The sequence below is a fragment of the Oryctolagus cuniculus genome, chromosome 11, assembly GCF_964237555.1.
Source record: "Oryctolagus cuniculus chromosome 11, mOryCun1.1, whole genome shotgun sequence".
Lineage (NCBI taxonomy): Eukaryota > Metazoa > Chordata > Mammalia > Lagomorpha > Leporidae > Oryctolagus > Oryctolagus cuniculus.
The window spans coordinates 81,680,571-81,700,079 of NC_091442.1; the positions used below are offsets into that span (position 1 = coordinate 81,680,571).

General features: G+C 38.7%; 1 protein-coding gene across 9 annotated transcripts in view; it reads left to right on the forward strand.

Annotated features, from left to right (window-relative positions):
- Positions 1-19,509, forward strand: part of SYT1 (synaptotagmin 1) — a 675,493-nt gene that overhangs the window by 54,287 nt on the left and 601,697 nt on the right. For 6 of the 9 annotated variants that reach the window (XM_051846480.2, XM_051846475.2, XM_051846477.2 and 3 more), the window contains exon 1: positions 11,534-11,928. The gene's annotated coding sequence lies outside the window, so the exon portion shown is untranslated. Of the gene's footprint in view, positions 1-11,533; positions 11,929-19,509 lie in introns of those variants that run through there. The other 3 variants (XM_070052659.1, XM_051846474.2, XM_017341996.2) reach the window with 3 other exon arrangements.

Below are 19,509 nucleotides of genomic sequence, written 5' to 3' on the forward strand. Positions count from 1 at the left end.
TGTGCACATAACCTATGCATACCCTGCCTTATACTTTGTCATCTCTAATTACTAACACAATATAAATACTATATATATAATAGCTGTTGTACTATGTTATTTAGGAATGACTAGAGAAATGTACAGATTTAGTACAGAGTTTCTTTGCTGTTTCAAATGTTTTTGATCATAGTTGGTTGAATCCTCACAGGCAGAATCTATGGATATGAAGGTCCAACTGTACTTTCAAAACATATTCAAATTCATGAGCACCTATCAAGACCACAGAAGTAAAATGCTACCAACCAGAAAGGATCCTATTGATATTTAAAAATACAATATAGAAGTTATATACAACTTCACAACAGTATTTAAGTGATTTTGTTTAGGTCAACAAATTTCTCTACAATTTGCTAAAGTAGGCTTAAAAAGAAACAAAAATATGAAAATGCTGTAACTCTTAAAGAAGTACAATTTGTTAGTGAAATTTTTTGTGAACTCTCCAGATCTTGATGTAGTTACTGGTAAATATTTCTAATGTTTATAAAAAAATTTTAGCACAAAACTTACACAATTTTTCCTGAGAATATAGGAAGATTTGCAACTCATTAAAATGAGTTTTAAACTGAAACATGAAAAATATGAGATGAAAATCATAATTTCTATTTTAGTTATGTTTGCAAATTCTAAAGAAAATATTAGCATATTAAACTCAGCAAAACATAAAAATATAAGTCCCAATGCTCAAATCATGATCGATAGGAATAGAAAGATGACTGAATATTTGAAGATAAATCATTGAAAATCACGAACTAAAAAGAATAAATTTTATTTTTATATAAAAATATTTGTTAAAATGTATTCTCATATAATGACTGAAACACTTTCAGAATGTTGGAAATAGAAACATTCTTATTCTAATGAAGATTATATACAGACAGCATGATTAATAGTAAATTACTAGAAATTTCCTCCAACTTAAGTAATAAGGTAAGAATGTCTATTGTCACAACTTCTAGAATTTCTTGCTAATGTAAGTAAGGTAAGACAAAGATTAACATTGGAAAAGATAGTATGAAGCTATCATTTATTAAAAATATGGTTATGCACATAAAAATCATTAAAGCAAATATAGACCTTTATAGTACCAAAGAACATTCACAGTGCGATCTTATCTCTTTCTGAAAATTTTTAAATAATAGTGATAACATAAGAAAAGTTATCAATTGAGGCATTTGCCATGTTCATAAATTAGAATTTTCTACCAATAATATAAAAATATCAGTTGTCCATAAATTCAACTATTAATGTAATTGACTTTTTAATAAAGACTTATTTATTTATATGAAAGGCAGAGTTAGAGGCAGAGAGAGAGAGAGAGAGAGAGACAGAGGGAGATCTTCCAAGCACTAGTTCACTACCCAAATGGCCCCAAAGGCCAGAGCTGGGCCGATCCAAAGCAAGGAGCCAAGAGCTTCTTCCTGGTCTCCCACGCATGTACAGGGGCCTAAGTACTTGGTCCATCTTCTGCTGCTTTCTCAAATGCATTAGCAGGGAACTAGATCAGAAGTGGAGCAGCCTGAACTCAAACCGGTTCTGTCCTGGTTGCTCTTCTTCCTGTCCAGCTCTCTGCTGTGGCCCAGGAAGGCAGTGGAGGATGGCCCAAGTCCTTGGGCCCTGCACCGGCATGGGTGACCAGGAGGAAGCACCTGGCTCCTGGCTTCGCAGCGCGCCGGCCGTAGCAGCCATTGGGGTGTGAGCCAACGGAAAAGGAAGACCTTTCTCTCCCTCTCTCTCTCTCTCTCTAACTCTGCCTGTCAAAAAAAAAAAAAAAAAAAAAAAGTAAGAGAAAAACTTATAGATGAAAATACAGGAAATTTTCTATAAAACATTGGAGTGAACAAAGAGTTCTTATATTCAACACAAAACAAACCACCCAAAGCGGAAAATGTGGTAAGCTGTATAGAAAAATAAATATAACCCGACTTTTTATGATGCCATATTGTAAATATAGACAAATATTGTAATAGAATACTGTCATATTAAATCCAACAATTGATATTTAGAAATATGATTCATTTATTGCAAAGGTACATGGTTAATTCAATATTAAGATAAATATTATTATAAATCACATTAACATATTAAGAGAAAATGCCCTCTCAGTAGATACAAATAAAAACCGAAGCAAAACAAATCAACACTAATCCATGATTAAAATATTGAAAATTAGGGCAGCAAATGGCTTATTAAGCCCATTAAGATGCGTTCAAGTATCCCGTATTTCCCTAGAACCTGGGTTCATTATCCGACTCTGCTTCCTGACTCCAGCTTTCTGCTAATGCAGACTATAGGAGGCAGCAGTGAGGATCCAAGTAATTGGGTTTCTTTCTTCCACATGGAGGACCTGAATTGAGTTCCTAGGGCCAGGCTTTGGCCCAGCTCTATCTGGACTAGATCATTGATGGAATTTAGGGAATAAAACAACATATGGGAGATCTCTCTCTCTACTTGCCTTTCTCTCTCTCTCTCTCAAAAAAAAAAAATAAAAATTAGGGCCAGTACTGCAGCTCTCTAGGCTAATTCTCCACCTGTGGTGCCGGCACCCCAGGTTCTAGTCCTGGTCAGGGCACTGGATTCTGTCTCAGTTGCTCCTCTTCCAGTCCAGCTCTCTGCTGTGGCCTGGAAGGCAGTGGAAGATGGCCCAAGTGCTTGGGCCCTGCACCCACCTGGGAGACCAGGAGGAAGAACCTGGATCCTGGCTTCCAATCGGCGCAGTACTAGCCAAAACAGCCATTTTGGGGGTGAACCAACGGAAGGAAGACCTTTCTCTCTCTCTCTCTTTCTCTCTCTCTCCCTCACTGTCTAACTCTGCCTGTCCAAAACACAAAAAAGTAAAAAGCAAACCAGAAATAAAAGAGAACTTCATTATCTTAACCAAGGACTTTTTTTTTTTTTTCCCAAGATGTAGTTTATTTACTTGAAAGAGTGACAGAGAGAGGGAAAGACAGAGAGAGGTACTCCCCAAGGGTCAGCAACAGCCATACTCAGGTCAGACTGAAGCCAGAAACTTCCATCCAAGTCTCCCCCAAGGATGGCAGGTGCCCAAACACTTAGGCCATTTCCACTGCTTTCTCACACGCATTGGCAATGAAGTGGACCAGAAATGATGGGGCTGGGCCTTGAACCTACACTCTGCCCTGGGATGCTGTTATCACAGGTGAGAGTTTAATCCACTGTGCCACAACAGTGAACACAGGACTTTATTAAAAATTCTAGAGCAAACAGTATTTATATGAGTGACATGTTACAGCATCATTCTTAAAATGAAAATAATAAAGGTCCTTATGTTAAGTGGATTATCAATCCAATGCAATAAACATAGAAAAATTATAAAATGATAGGCATTAGGGAATATATATGTTACTATTCAGGTTTATATCATGTTTGTCTCCTAGGAAAACATTTAATTTGCAAGTTAGTATTACTAACTGGGTAGCTTAGCAAAATTGGTAGATATTTGATCACTCTACAAAAGTCAATTTTTTTTCATGTTTATGAAGAAAAGTGTTTTTTACAAAGGTAGAATTTACCACAACAATAAAATCTGATACTTAAATCTATTGGGAAAAAGTACAGCTCCTTTATTAGGAAGAATGTTGAATTTTTATTGGCATTCTTAAAGGACGAATTAAATGAGTAGGAGGTTAATCCAGATTGACAGTCAAACTCATAACTCTCCAACTTTCTGCAAATTAATAAAAAAGTATTAACTGCCATTGATAATATTAACAGGATTTATTTGCTGAGAATTCACAAGGAATTCTAAAATATACTTGAGTATGCCAAGGATAAAGAACAGTCAAGACATTTTGGAAGTAGAAGGAGGAAGAAAAAACATGAGGAAATGTTCTTTCAGAAATCAAAATTCATTATCATGTTACATTGTTAGGAATGTATACTGTTGATTCATGAATAAAGAGATCAATTGGACAGAGTGGAGACTGCAGAAACCAATTAATCTATCCAGAAAAAAAAAATTGGGGGTGGGGAGTTCAGCACTGTGGTGTAGCAGGTAAAGCCGCTGCCTGCAGTGCCAGCATCCCATATGAGAGCCAGTTCAAGTCCTGACTGCTCTATTTATAATCCAGCTCTCTGCTATGGTTTGGGAAAGCAGTAGAAGATGATCCAAATCCCCAGACCCCTGAACCCACATGGGAAACCTGGAAGAAGTTCCTGGCTTTGGATTGTCTCAGCTCCAGCCGTTGTAGCCATCTGGTGAGTGAAACAGCAGATGGAAGACTTCTCTTTCTCTCATGCGCTCTAGCGCTCTACCCACGCCCCCCACCCCACCCCGTGCGCATGCCTCTTTGTAGCTCTGCCTTTCAAATAAGTAAATCTTAAAGAAAAATCTGGAGCTAGCATGATAGGTTGATGGGAAAAGTACACATTCTTAAACTGCTGGAACATCAGTATAGAGAAAAATGGAATTACATTCTGTCTTAAAGCACACACAAAAAAATTTTTAGATAAACCCAAATATAAAAAATAAATTTCATTACCTTTGTAAATGTACAGAATAATAAGTAAAACTGGTATATATGGACTGCATTTCAAGTAAGTTTTTTTTAAGATTTTATTTATTTATTTGAGAAGTAGAGTTACAGACAGTGAGAAGGAAAGAGAGAGGTCTTCCATCCACTGGTTCACTCCCCAGATGGCCGGCTGCAATGGCCAGAGCCATACCGATCCAAAGCCAGGAGCCAGGTGCTTCTTCTGGGTCTCCCCTTTGGGTGCAGGGGCCAAAGGACTTGGACCATATTCTGCTTTCCAAGGCCACTGCAAAGAGCTGGATTGGAAGAGGGGCAGCCAGGACTAGAACCCATGCCCATATGGAATGCTGGTGCCACAGGCAGAGGGTTAACCTATTGTACCATGGCACAGGCCCCTATAGTAAGTTTCTTTTCATGTAAACAGAAATAAATTTACAATAGAAGCTGAAGCTGAGAGATAATATCTATAGTACAATATAGCCAATACAATATTAATATTCAGAATATGTAAAGAATTCAAATGAATCAAAATAAAGATTTAAAAATAAATAGAATATGACCAAAACTAAAAGTACCACCAATATATAAAGAATTAAGAATATGGAAAACTGATATATTTACACAGTTGAATGTAGTGCACTAGTACTATATTCAATGCAATGTGAGTGATAGTGAATAAAATTCAGTTACAAAAATAAATCTCAAACCCTACACTTAAGTTGAAAAAGCAAGTTCTACAATATATACTACAGCATGGTTCTATTTATAAAACTTCAAAACCAGGTAAAAATGATATGAGTGGTGTTCAAGCTATAAAGAATAGCAAAACAATGGTAAAAAGAAAATATAGAATACTGATAGCTTAGGGGCACACATGTGAAGGAGTATCAGATGACATGTGTAATGGCAAGGGTAATTTTTAACACTTCATTTCTGAAACTGAGTGGTGGGCATACTGGTGGCTTTACTCTTCACCTTTAAACTACGCATACTCTTTCATAATGATAATGAGTAAGAGTTCCCAAACTACAGCTAAACTTAGTTAACCTCATTTGTTAAGGAGAGTGGCTGGCAAAATATTCCCTTTCCAGCTTCATGGATTTCTCTTGGTGATGGATGATGAGATAATTAATTAGTAAATGTTAATCATTTAACATAACCCTTTGCAGTTACTCAGTATTTTTGGAGTTTACTAAACTAGGGTTGATAGTCCTTGAAATAGTCACAGTTACTTTTAATATCTCTTAAATTTCTATTAACGTATTAAGTCTTGACCTTTGAGATGTAAAAGGTGGAACAGTCACCAGCTATGTGAGCTCCAAAAGCTTAATTAGCATTTCTGTCTCTGCTTTTATAAAAATGTTTGTTATTTTTTATACTATTAACCTCCTGCTACCAAAATCTATATATTCCTCCAGTTCTGTCTAGGATACAAGTGAGGACACACATACAGAACAACCATGGTCCAGAAGATGCCATTGTGATTGCATTCTCAGTAGGCTCCTATCATCCTCAGGAGAAGCATGCTCACAGACCAAGAGAACAAGCACTCAGGGCCCCATCACCTCTGTCACAAGTCTTGAATAGCCACAAGTTTAGAATATCCAAATGGAAGCATGTCCAGATCCATGAGGGACTGTATAGAGTGACTTGACGTAGGAAGCCTGGTGTCCTTATTACTGTTCCATGTGGTTCAATATACAGTAGATGAACTTCTTTCATTTAAGATTCTACTGATTTATGGTACTTAATGTAGTTATTAGGTGAACTAGGGACAAGTAGAGTAGGCTGTATATAAATATTGAAGTGAAGCCATATGATCCATTCTGTAAAAAGCCTTCCAGTGGATCAGACCTGTTGATGTCTTGCCTAGCCTTTGTCAGAACACTGAGTACCATTGCACAGATTTTGAAATAGAATTCTTTATTTTCTATCATCCTTTTAAATGTCCCAAGTGATATTATTCAAATATTTTAGTATGTTGAAAACACAGCATCTACTTCCACCCCATGCTTGACCCTTCCTGACTTTGAATAAGTCTGTTACTCCATGTACACACTAGTGACATAGGCTGAATGAAACTGTTGAACTATGATTCTCTACATGATCAATTCAATAGAAATTCTTCCTCTGGCTTAAAAGGGAATTAAGATAACCTTTAATGTTGTTTATGCTTTATATACTAACATGGTTTTCACCACAATATATTCCTTATATGAAAGAGTATTTGAAAAATGTATCATTTGTTTCCTTTCTAAGACCTCTGGCCAACATCAACTCAAACTACTTTTATTTTGCCCTTGAGATAGATTCACCTAAATATTTTCCTTACTAACCTCAACAGCCTGACACAGTATATTACTTTTTGAGTCACAGTCCTCCTTTTCATTGCCAATATTTTCTTACTCATATCTTTAAGAAAAGGTTTTTGTAAAGCCACATTGAATACTGCTAGATCTTTATTTTCTTTTCTTTGGAAATTGTAAAATATTGCAGTTCAATCACTGGGCTCTAACTCTCTAATCCAGAGACTTGATTCCCATCTAGAGTCATTTTCTTTTCTTTATCCTAAGTCTAGTTTCCCTTTATGAAACACCATGGGTGTTTGGTCTGAAAATCCATGTGGGTAATTTCTTTTTATTTACTTCTGATACTGACAGTCCCGATGTTTTCTCCTAATCATATGGCTATAGAATCATGAGCAGTGATGCCAGGCCAAAGATAAGTAGAAGAGAATTCACTAGATGGCTCAATATTTTTAAAGGAATTTTCTAGAAAAGAAAAAACATGAGTACTCTACATTTTCTTACCACTAGGATTGGGTTTTTGGCTGTTGTAAAGAATAATATAAGTCAAATTTCAATGTGAAAATACTTAACTTCACATTCTCTAAACATAAAATGATTAAGGTCCTAACAGATTACAGTCTAAGAACGATATCTGCAAGTCAGGTGACTATTGACAATTCAGGTATAAACAACTTTTTGTAATATGGGTTAACTCCCTTCTGAATTTAATCTCATAAGGGACTAGCTTATGGCTCACTCTTGGCTGAGTGATCACGATGATGGGAAGAATTCCAATCTCACTGAAATATGAAAAAAATGAGTACCATTGGAATGTGCTATCAGCAATAATAATGATTGAATAATAATAATTGTTAACAATACTATGATCTTAGAGCTAACACTTTATGTATATTGCTTTTCTTATTCCCTACCAGAAACCTCAGGGTAAGTTCTCATGTACATATTATAGATGAAAGACCTCAGGGTTAGAGGGGTTTTATACATTTCTCAAGGTAACATAGCCAATGAATAGTGGGGAACTGAATTCTCCCTAATTTCTCATACCAGAAAACAAGCATTTATTCAATCTGCTCTTTTGGAAAGAAATAAAAAAATGGAAATGACAGTAAATGCATATATGTAAAATAAAAAGAATTCTAGATACTAATGTATACAAAGAATAGATAGAAAAATTTCGAGAAGTTGGTTATCTTTTATTTGTTTAAAACCCTGGATAATGATATTTATGGATAGCTCTTACCAGACAACTAGTGTGGCTATTAAATATATGAAGTTTAATGATATATGAAAGTCTTGATTGAATGGAGCACTTCAGTACCACTGTTCGTTAGGATATGTATGTATGTTAGTCTTTCCACCAGCAGCAAGCAGCTCTTTTTTTTTTTTTTTTTTTTTTTTTTTTTTTTGGATACTGCTCTCATGTGGGTATTCTTTCTGTGGGCCACAGAAAACCTTAGCTAAGTCTTCAGTTAATGAATTTCTGGTTTCTAAAGTCCCTAATTCCCACTCTTGCCATAAGACACACTTTTCTTCTCAGCGCCCCAATCCAATTTAGTTTCTATTCTGATCCTCTAGCCTAAAATAGATGGCAAAGGAAGCATTAAAGTAGTAAATAAGATGAATCCAAGGAAAAAGGAAGAAGGAAAATGATGACAAGGAGATGTTGGTCAGAGCAAAAAATGTGGAAATAATGAACAAAATGTTTTTCTTAGGAGAGAAAAAATAAAACCTAAAATAGTTCTGAAAATAACTTTTAAGAAATGCCATATAATATGGGGAAGAATTAAGTCTATACTTAGAGATGCTAAATAAAAAGGACCTCAGTGGTGGGACAATGAGAGTAAAGGAGAACAGTAGTCCTAATCTTTGTTTTACCAAGAGGAGCCTCCTATAAAAGGCAAAGGGTGTGAAAACTCTGTTCCCAATGGAAAACTGTGCTCCACCCACCCAGTAGGATGAAGCAGAGCCTTCAGCTCATCCTCAAAGCTTGGGAAGAACACAGAACGGATGGAAGCTAGAAATCTTAGTCCCACACAAACTAGATGAAACCTACAGCCAGTATATGAATACAATCTTCCTTAGATTTATGAGGAGAAATACTGCAGTGAAGCACAGTCTGGGTATTAGGTCGATTTCTTACTTTAGCCAGCAGGTTTACTTAGGAAACGCTGGGATACAAGCACATGGCACCATATATGTTCTCTAGGATTCTGCCACTAAGAGACAGTGGAACGTGGGAATCTGTCCTAAGATTTAAGAGTCCATACTCACTTTCTGTTGACTGATTTGTTCTAAAACATACTGCAACTGCATTTGTCCCTACACACAACTAGTAAACAGAACAAGCATGCCCCCTTTTCAGAGTGCAAACAAGAATGTGTGCTAGGCCGGCGCCGCTGCTCAATAGGCTAATCCTCCGCTTTCGGCAACGGCACACCGGGTTCTAGTCCTGATCGGGGCCCTGGATTCTGTCCTGGTTGCCCCTCTTCCAGTCCAGCTCTCTGCTGTGGCCCGGGAGTCCAGTGGAGGATGGCCCCAGTTCTTGGGCCTTGCACCCCATGGGAGACCAGGAGAAGCGCCTGGCTCCTGGCTTCAGATCAGCGCGGTGCGCTGGCCGCAGTGGCCATTGGAGGGTGAACCAACGGCAAAGGAAGATCTTTCTCTCTGTCTCTCTCTCTCACTGTCCACTCTGCTGCCTGTCCAAAAAAAAAAAAAAAAAAAAAAGTGTGCTAAGCGTATGTTTAGAACAGGAATCTCTCTGGTGGATTATAATAAACCTGTTGTACAAAGATGTTTATTGGAGCTCCACACTAGGGAGGTAACTGATTCTTTTTCTCGTCATAGTTCATCTTCTCTTCTTCCTCTCTCCCTTCTTCCTCTTTATCAAATATTTAAAATCAATTTTAAACTAACTTCTATCTCCTTTCTCCAATGAGGAAACCATTTAAAACATTTTTAAAAGGTTTAGTGAATATTTTAGAAACTGGAAGATGGGTAATTATGGGAAGTTGCAATTCTGGGGTGGATTCTTCTCATATTTCTTCCTCTGTGCTAACCTCCCAATATGCAAACATAGCAAAAACCCACACATTGATCACTCACTCAGAAAAACATATTTATATCAAGGTTGTCTTCTTTTCCCCTCTACTTAGAATATTTATCTTCATCTTAAACAGTCCATAAATAGGAGAGGTTTAATTAAAAACTTGAAGATGTGTGTTACTGTTAATTGAATTCTTACCATAGTTACCTTCGCACACCAATGTTAATAAAACTCCAGTTCAAAGTGGATGAGTTTGGGGAATTGAGATAGCTATTTATTTCCTCACCTGAGGTGCCAAGATAATCTTCTCAGTAAAATAAAGAACCCAATTAGGAGAGCTCTCATTTGTAGCTATTGATCAAGTTTAGGCGAACTGCTAAGATTTCTAAGCAAAACACATCAGAGGCTCAAAGGCCATCAAACAAGGTCAAGTGAGTGAGAAAGGGAAATCCTTCCTTGCGTTTTGAAAACCTTTCACCTGTGGAGCAGATAATGGACTCGCTGCTCTACCCGGCTAGCTCGCAGTCCCTCCCCCACCCGCTGAACCTGCCCGCTCCGCATCTCCCAGTATTACCAAGCTATAAATTGCCCGGGAGCTTAGAGACAATCAGGTCACCACGGCTCTCTCAAGGGAAAAGCTTCTTACTTCCGAGCAGCGCGAGCAGCGCGGTTCGACTGGAAAGAGAGGAAGGAGGGAGGGGATCTTCGCGGTAGTTGTCACGAGCTGGCAAAGGGGGTGGCCAGCGCTGGGGGAGGGGGCCAGCACCCCGACAGTGTCACGCTGGACCCAAGTCTACAAACTTAGGGGTCGCCGCAGTGGAAACTCCCAGGGCGCTCTCCAGCGCCTGGAGCCGCGGCTGCTGGGTGGAGTCCTGCTCCCCGGCCCCACCTATGGGACGCAGCTTCGCCTGCATCTTTGGGCCACCGCACCCTTCGGGGCGAGTCTCCTGTCTCTCGGCTTGCAGTGGTTTCCTACTCCCGCTTCCAAGCCTGGGGTCCCCGCGAGGGAACGATCTGATTAGCCTCCCACCGCCTCCAGGGCCACCTCCCTGCAGCTCGGCTGGAGCACACTTGCGCAGCCTCCTTTCAGTCCCCTCCCTGCCCTGCTTTCCCAACTCGGCTGGGTCAAACGGCCAAAGACAAACTTCTGCCTGTCTCCCTTCCCTGCGCGCCCACCTTTTCAAAAAACCGAACCCACGGCCGGCGAACCCACACACATCGAAACTCCTAGGGCACTGTGGCAGTCTGGGCATGCTCAGTATCAGGGCAGGTTTTGATTGAAAGTAAAAAAAAAAAAAAAAAAAAAAAAAAAGCTTTGTATTGTGCTGTGTCTCCTCCCGTGCCAACGGCTTGCTGAACAGGTTGCGGGGCATCCCTGAGCCTACCCAGGGGCTTATCAGATGCCCTTGATTGTGTCTCCTTGGGAACTGTTCCCCTCTGAGTTCGCCCCCCTCCCCCACCCCTCCATCCCCCTCTCGGGTCCCTGTCCGCTGAGGGGATGGAGAGACACCAACAGAACTGGGATGGGCGATGCTGGCCGAGCGGATCCACCTATTATTAGTGCGCGCGGATTGGCTCCTGGACGCAGCGTACTCGTGCTGGAACCAATCAGGCTGCCGGGGCTGGGAGATGATGGGCGGCCGCCTCCTCAGTGGAGGGATTCCTGGAGAAGCTGCAGTGTGGGGATGCTCTAGACCGAGTACTGCCCCCAGTGTCTTTCCACCTCCCTCTCCTGCGGCGGCAGCGGCACTTAGCAGCAGCAACTTGAGGCTGCACCCTGGGCACGCTCCCGGGGTGGTGCTCAGCGCAGAGAGGGGCTCAGCACCCTCCAGGGGTGTGTGTGTAGGGTGGGGGCGGCCGGCTGGGACCAGCTGGTGGCCCTGGAAAACCTCCCACACACCCACACCCACACACCCCTTTTGTGTTACAGGCTGCCCCTCCGAGAGCGGAGGCAGCGAGAGAGTCCGCGTGTGCCGCTCACCGGTCCGCACCGGGGAGAGCGGAGGGGACCGAGACCGGCACCACCTCCTGGTCCTTGCTCCAGGTAAGGCAGCGGGACTAGCCGCACCGCTACCCTGGCGGTGCCCCTGTGTTTGGATCTGTCCGAAAGATCTTCTTCTCGGGAGCACTTGGCTCTTGGTGGTTGGGAGACTGAGACAGAGGGAGGGATCCCCGGTGGCCTATTGTGAGATGTATGAGACCACATGGACATCTCCTGGAGAAGCACTTTGCATAGATTGAGCCTGGAGTTGAGGTTGGGCATCCCCCATCTTCTTGCTTCCTCTTTCCTTATCTCGTGCTCTGGCTCCCGTCCCCCACCCCCAATTCATATTCTCATTTCTCTCTCTCTCTCTCCCTCCCTCTCCCCTCCCCCCTCCTCATTCCCTCCCCCCCAACCCCCACCCCTCAGCACGCACAGGATTTCTTTCTCCTCCTGGCGAGGATTGCCTTTCTTAGAGGAAAGAGGGGGAGTAAAGAAAGGAGAAAAATTTCTTTCTGTCCAGGTTGGGGGGAAAGGCAAGGTAGAAGGCAAGCTCTTGGAAAATTAGAGTACAGAAAGCAATTAAACAGGATAAGGAATTAAACTGCATGAGGAGAGCAAACAGGCCATCCAGTTCCTGATGTCAGAGAGAGGAAGCATCAAGTTTGACTTGATTTCCTTGCAAGAAGCTATGTCTCTCATTTAATTCGTTCAAACGGAACAGAAATAAACCGACAATCCAACCCACTTTCTACTGCTTAATTGCTGTTGCTTTTAAGTGCCAACCATCTGACTTTTCCTATTTCCATCTGCCCTGTGGGACTGACAATTGGGCATTGCACATCCGTGTTAATGTCTGAACTTTGAGGGGTTTCCTGAGTCCAGAAAAAGCAATTAGAAATAGTTACTTTCCAGAGGTTCATCAGCATGGCCTGTATATTGAAAGACAAAAACATGCAAAGTTTAAAAACATTTGTTAAGTGATATCAATATCATCAAGAAGCTGGGATTTCTACTTTGAGGAAGCAAATTTTCTAGTTAGCTTTGTAAACATGTTGATATTATTCACTCTCTCAAATATTAACCCTTTGGTGAAATAAAGCAACTGTTTAACTTCCATGTTAAAGTTCTATTTGTGTATGAATTTTTGTTTTATTCTGTGTCGCTTACTGGCTGCCTGTGTTTTATTAGCTGGATATCAAGTTCATGCCTTGCCATGTTTTCTCTTAATATGAGACTATCTAATGGATGTAAACACGATGTGTTTACAATTTCAGCACTGGGTTTAGAAGGTACATGAAGTCTCAGTTGGCCAAGAATCCTTTCCTACAGAAACAAAGTTTAGAAAGTGATGATAGGAAGCTAGCCTCAAATTTAAGTATTTGTAAAGGGGAAAACATTTCTGTTCCCATGGTTTGTTAGGAAAAGAGAAAGCTATCAAAACAACAACATGCCCTGGCTGCCTACATAATAGGTCAAGTAAATGGTACTTGTTGGACAGAGCCTCAACAGCTTCAGCAATCTCTCATTCCAGACCTGTGATAGAAGCTTTCTTTTCTTATTATTCATCAGAGAGAGCTAAGTGATCACTGCTGGATGGGAGGAGGTAAAGAGAAGTGCCTAGTTAGATAAAATGGAAAAGCCTTCCAAGTGGGTCCCTCATGAATGCAGAAAAGCCAGCAGATGTTACTATCCAGATAAACCCTTTCCTTTGATTTATCAGGGGAAACGTCAAGTCAATTTTTTTTCTGGATTTCCACTCGGGGTAAGAAAAGGCAGTCTTCTGCCTTACCTCTACCTGTTCTTCAACACTAACCTGTGTGCCCCAGAAAGTGTTCTGTTTCACTGCGTATCTTTGCATAAGTTTTTATCAAGTTAGAGAAGAACTGGTTTGATTTGCCATCAATATAATATATATTATTTTCTAAACCATTTTCCATTTGAGGCAATCCTGTCTTCCACTTACTTATGCAGAAATACCTATTTGCAAGGAAACAGAAAGGCTTCTTTCTAGGGTTTTGACATCTAAATGACTTTTTAAGAAATGCAATGTCTCTGCTGAAAGCTTACTCCAGTTTTTAGAGGTGCCACCTTTTGGTTACAAGGACAAAAGGACAATCACTTAATTACCTCATATGTATGTATAACTGAATTAACAAGTTTAGACATGAATATATGTACAAAAGGGAAACCAACTGCTTTCCATGTAAGCGCAGTAAGATTTTGTTTGCTTGTTTTGCCACTATCTTAGGAAATTATGAAAGTTCCGTCTTGGCTTATGACATTTATCTTCATCACTCTTTACACGTTAATTATAGCATTTAGCTGTAAAAATATGCATATCAATAATTTTTTCTACTTGTAAAACTTACCTTTTAATATATTGGAAATCAGAACTAATTCCAATATATGATGAGTGGATTTAAGAGAGATTTTAAATGATATAGGACAGTATTACCCTATCATGCCACAAAATATTTTGGTGTCACCATTTCATACATTCTTTATTTTTCTACTTTTAAAAGAATGTTTTAATGAATGTTTCAGTGTATATATATTTTAAGGCATTTTTATGAGAACTGAAGATTGTCCATATTTAAAAGAAGTCCTAAAATACTAATTTCACAAAAAATAAGCACTGTTGAGAGTTGTTGCTGAGTAGTTTTGAACTTCAATTCATAATGGAGGTTATTAATTATTCTGTCTGGTCGAATTTTCAGATAGTTATCAATGATGTGAAAATGGATAACAGCATTTGTGTTATAAGATTTGCATGTGAGATTCAGTGCTAACTGAAAATAAGACTGGAAAATAGTAGCTTGTCTTAATTACATTTGCAAAATGAGCTCAAAGATTAATAAATAAAATGGAGAATGTGTTAGAAATCTGAAAGTTAATTTGAACTTCCCTTTAGCTTAATAACACCACAGACATAATATCAATTCATCTCTTTTGATGTCAGTATATTACATCAATTTAGAGTGAATTCCCAAAACAGGCTTTTAGAGCCATCTAATGTTAAAGAATTCACACTTAACACATGCAATTATACGAGCCTGCAATTCTTATAGCATGTGACTTCCAGTTTATACAGCAGTTAGGAAGAGTTATCCTTAATTTCAAAATGGAACACATTTGTTTTCCCGGTGGTAATGACTGAATGGTTTTCAGGGAGGAAAAAGTAAAAATTAAATAGCTTGATTATATAATGGTACAAGTTTTGACTGATCTTCAAGAAAATCCAGACCAAAGTTCTACATTGTGCTATAGTATAATGTAAATATTACTGGTCTTGCCAGAATTTTGCTTGAGAAAATTTTTGGATTAAATATCTCATCCACTTGTGATTTTTTTTTTTAAATTTTAAGTGATTTATTTGTCATGAAAATATGAAAGTTTAACATATGAGGTGATTTCTACGTAAATTTCTTTTCCATTGAAATTGATATAAGCTATTTAAATAAATATATAATAGTCTAAATAAATAATTTCAGTTAGTGCTTAAGGATATGGTATACATTATGTATTATACATATATAAAATTTTAAATTATGGACCTTATTTCAGAAAGGATTAGAAACTATTGGGCAGTAGGATATGATGTGCTGAAACTAGGGTACTCATGTAGGGAAGTACCAATTAAACATAGATGACAATGTCTTGGTGAGTTTTCAGTGGCTTGTTGGTTGAAATGCTAGACTTGTTCATTAATGTAGCTCCTCTATAGCTTTGGTAAGAAGTGATTTTTCTATATATCATGGTTAAGAAAACTGTCAGCACAAGCAAATGCAAGTCTGTAATTCACCTCTGTATGCGGGCAACACGTAAGTTGAAATCGTATTTTTACATGTTTGGACATGATGAATGATAAAGTTTCTTTCTCAGGCTCTTAGCAGATGTTTCTTTCAATATTTGCATTAAAGTAAATTTACTCTTAATCATTTACATAATTAAATGATGTGATTCCCATTGGTTTTTCACATGGGGGACATGGGAAACATATCTTTTTATTTAATTATTCAAGGAATGGCCAGTATTTCTTTAAACTTGATTCAAATGTCTCCATTAAATATGTCCATTTTCTTAAGCAGGCATTTAATCTTTTCAATCCAAAGTGAATAGCATTTTTCCTTCAGCTTCTCGGTCATTTTAAGAGCATTCTTGAGTATCTTTTATATTGGCCACAAGATAAACTTACAGCAAGGCTTATGAGCATCACTCAACTCCAATGTATTAGCAGTAGGAAACAAATCTTATTTTAAGTTATGTTGCAAAAAATAGGCTACCTATTACAACCAAGAGAGCATGCCATCCTTTCCTGCCTAAGGTATACAACTTTAACTTTGTTTTATTAAAAAAAAGAAATCTTTTTTTAAAGTGTACAATGAAATTTATTGCCCTTGTAGAAATAGTAAGCACTCTAGGTGCCATTTCTGCTACCTTCAATATAATTTCATAGGTCACCTTGCAAAATGCCATCTCTTTTCTACCATGTCTTTGAGACATGCAAAGAAAATAAATAATTATTTCTGTAATTTCTATAATTCTTTTCTTTTTTAAATTTCAGGTTCTAACTGCTTAAAGCAACTCATAATTTTCTTTGGGTTGCTTTTGTCTATGTAAATATGCCTAATGCTTGGATAGGATGTTATGCTAGTTTCCATGGTTGACCAGTAATGTAAATGAGAGGTCAAAGTTTATTTTTTTGTTTACTGATAATTTGGACAAAGAAAACATACTTGTCATTCATATAATACCTATAGTATAGTTAGCATATTAATTATAGTCATAGGGAACCATTGTGTTAAAAAGGAGCTCTGGGAAAATCATATAGCAGGATAACATAATAATAAATGCCTTCTATTTTTTAGTTGTCCATATAAAATGAGAGCTGGGGAATTTTCATATTGAATGGAAATGACCTTTGAGCTGGTCTTAGAATCTGGTGAAGCTGTTTGGTTAAGATATAATTTTTTAACAACCCTGTCAGACAACATTTCAACACACATACCAGATTATGCCAACTACAAATACTGTGTGCACATGACACTTAGCTAAGTGTCTCAGCCAAAAATTAATTTCTGATTGAAATAGCCAATTCATCAAATCCAGGTTTGGCATGAAGCTTGTCTTAGTGAACCTGTGTCTCTTTTTATGGAATGTACCTTTGTTAATAATTCCAAAGTGCTTCAGGCCTGTATAATTATTATTTTGTCAAAGAATATATCATTATATATGGTGTCCTGTGATCAGTGTTTTTCTTTGTACATAATTCAAGAATTTCATCAAGGGTAAAATGGACATATTTATTCAAACTCAAATTCAGTTGAAGAGGTTTAAATGTAAAGCATTCTTAGCCTGTACTTGCTGATATAAGGAATGTCTCTTGTCTTTCTCCCTCACACTCCTTGAAGGAGCCATCCTTTCAGTCACAGGGGACTGTGAAGGGGAAACTTCAGGCAATCCCACCCCAAAACTCAGGAGAGCTTCCTGGGTGTGGGTGGCCTCCAGGGGGCAGCCTCCTTGTGTGTCAGTCTAGATAGGAAGCAGGTAATTGGATTACTAATGACCACTTTGAGATTCCTTGGAATAGTTGCGTCAACTTGAAGGCAAAATACCATGGAAGTAGTCAACACATACACAGCTATATTAAATTCACGTCAGAACTTTTAACATATGAGGTTGAACCTTATATAGATTTTAGGATAATTGATAAATTGGCTTTTCTTTCACGGAATTTTTTTAGATTGCTCACAAGTGATCAAAGCAAAAAGTGAGGCTGCTAAACCATGAGTCACCATAGCATTTTTTTGCTTAATTAACACCAGAGGATAAAATTGAAATAATTGTTAAAAAGGGTTTCAAGTCACACTTCTAAAATCTGTGTCTTGTTGCAAAGATCCTTAAACACAGACACAGCTCATCTTTACGATCACAGATAATTGAGCATTAGTTTGTTTGTTTTTTGTATGTAATCTCCCAATATTATTGTGAAGAAGCATGTATGAGATTATTTTTGGATGAATTATTACTAATGTATTTTCAAACATAATTGTATGTTAGAGTTACTGCAAGTGACAACAAAACAAGGCAACCTCAAGAAGTTCACAGAAAAATGGGTACTAGCAATTTTTAAGTCTACGCGTACTAATTGTTTTAAGGTTTATTTATTTATTTGAAAGATACAAGTTAGAAGGAGAGAAAGAAATCTTCCATCTGCTGTTTCATTCCCCAGATGGCCACACAGCCTGGGCTGTGCTAGGCTGAAGCCAGGAACTTCTTCCAGCTCTCCCACATGGGTTCAGGGGCCCATGGGCTTGGGCCATCCTCCACTATCTTCCCAGGCACATCAGCAAGAAGCTAGATCAGAAGTGGAGCAGCCAGTGCCCATATGGGATCTGGCACTGCAGGACTCAGCTTAACCCACTGCACCACAGTGCCTTCCCCCCACCCCCACAATCTCATTTTAACATCACACCAGCAGGCTACACTAAGATATCCATTGACAATTGTTTGCTCTCCCTTTGAGGAGAAGGAGCCATTGGAGTGGCTTTTTTTTCTCATTTACTGGTCTCCAGTATTCTATGCAATACACACAGATAGGTCCTTGTCCACCACTTCTGAAATACAGAAACTGCCATCCTGCTTTATTTTTAAGGGGAAAATCATCCAGAAATGCTTTCTAAACAAATGACTTAATGGTCTTTGAAGCAAGGACAAGTGGCATTACAGGTTATTAAGGCATGGTTAAGTCCCTGTAGCAATCAGGTTTACGAGGTAGCAAGATTTTTGGGAAGAAAAGTTGGCACGATTTCTCAGGAGAAAGACAAGGTAGCAAGGCAGTGAAATCTGTTTCTGACTTGGGGTGTCTGCCAGTTCCTAGCTTACAAGGTTGGCTCTCTGCCTAATCCCCAGCATTTCCATCAGATTTGAAGAGTGAATAAAGTGAACCACTGGGCATTAGAGCATATTTTGAGAGCACCAGGACCTCTTCTATAAATAGAATAACATCACTACCCTCTTTTAACCAAGGCCTAGAATCCAGGGCCACAGCTTCATAGTAAAATACATATGAACCACACCATTGTATGTCTGAAAGTTCAGGGTCTTTATCTGTGTACAGGAAGTTTTTTATGTTAAAAGTATAATTAATAACATGGCATTCTCAGTAATGTGCTATTTTTAATGGTTTTATTAAATTTAAAAAGCAAAACACTCACCTTGAGCTGCATCCTGATCCAAATAATTCAAGAAAATGACATTTCAAAGGAAAGCCAATGTACCCTTAAATTGGACAACATTGCTTGCTTTTTAAAATTGCTTTCTAAAAAGGTATTTGATATGCAGTTTCCCAACTGACTTTTTAGAGGAATCATAGATACTTTTAGACAATACAAAATGAGTTATGATGACAGGAGAGAGCCAACTCCTTCAGGAAAAAGTGGAGGGGACAGCTTTAGTCATGCCTTTGAGAATCTGCTTCATCATTTGTATGTTGTACATAAAACAGCAGCCTGATTTCTCTTGACTTCTAGATTTTGGACTTAGGTACAGAAGCATGGTACTACACACTGCCCGAGTAGAAGAGATTTTTCAGCTCTGGCTATAAGAGGTATATAGGGATTCTCTTGTATCCATTCCTTT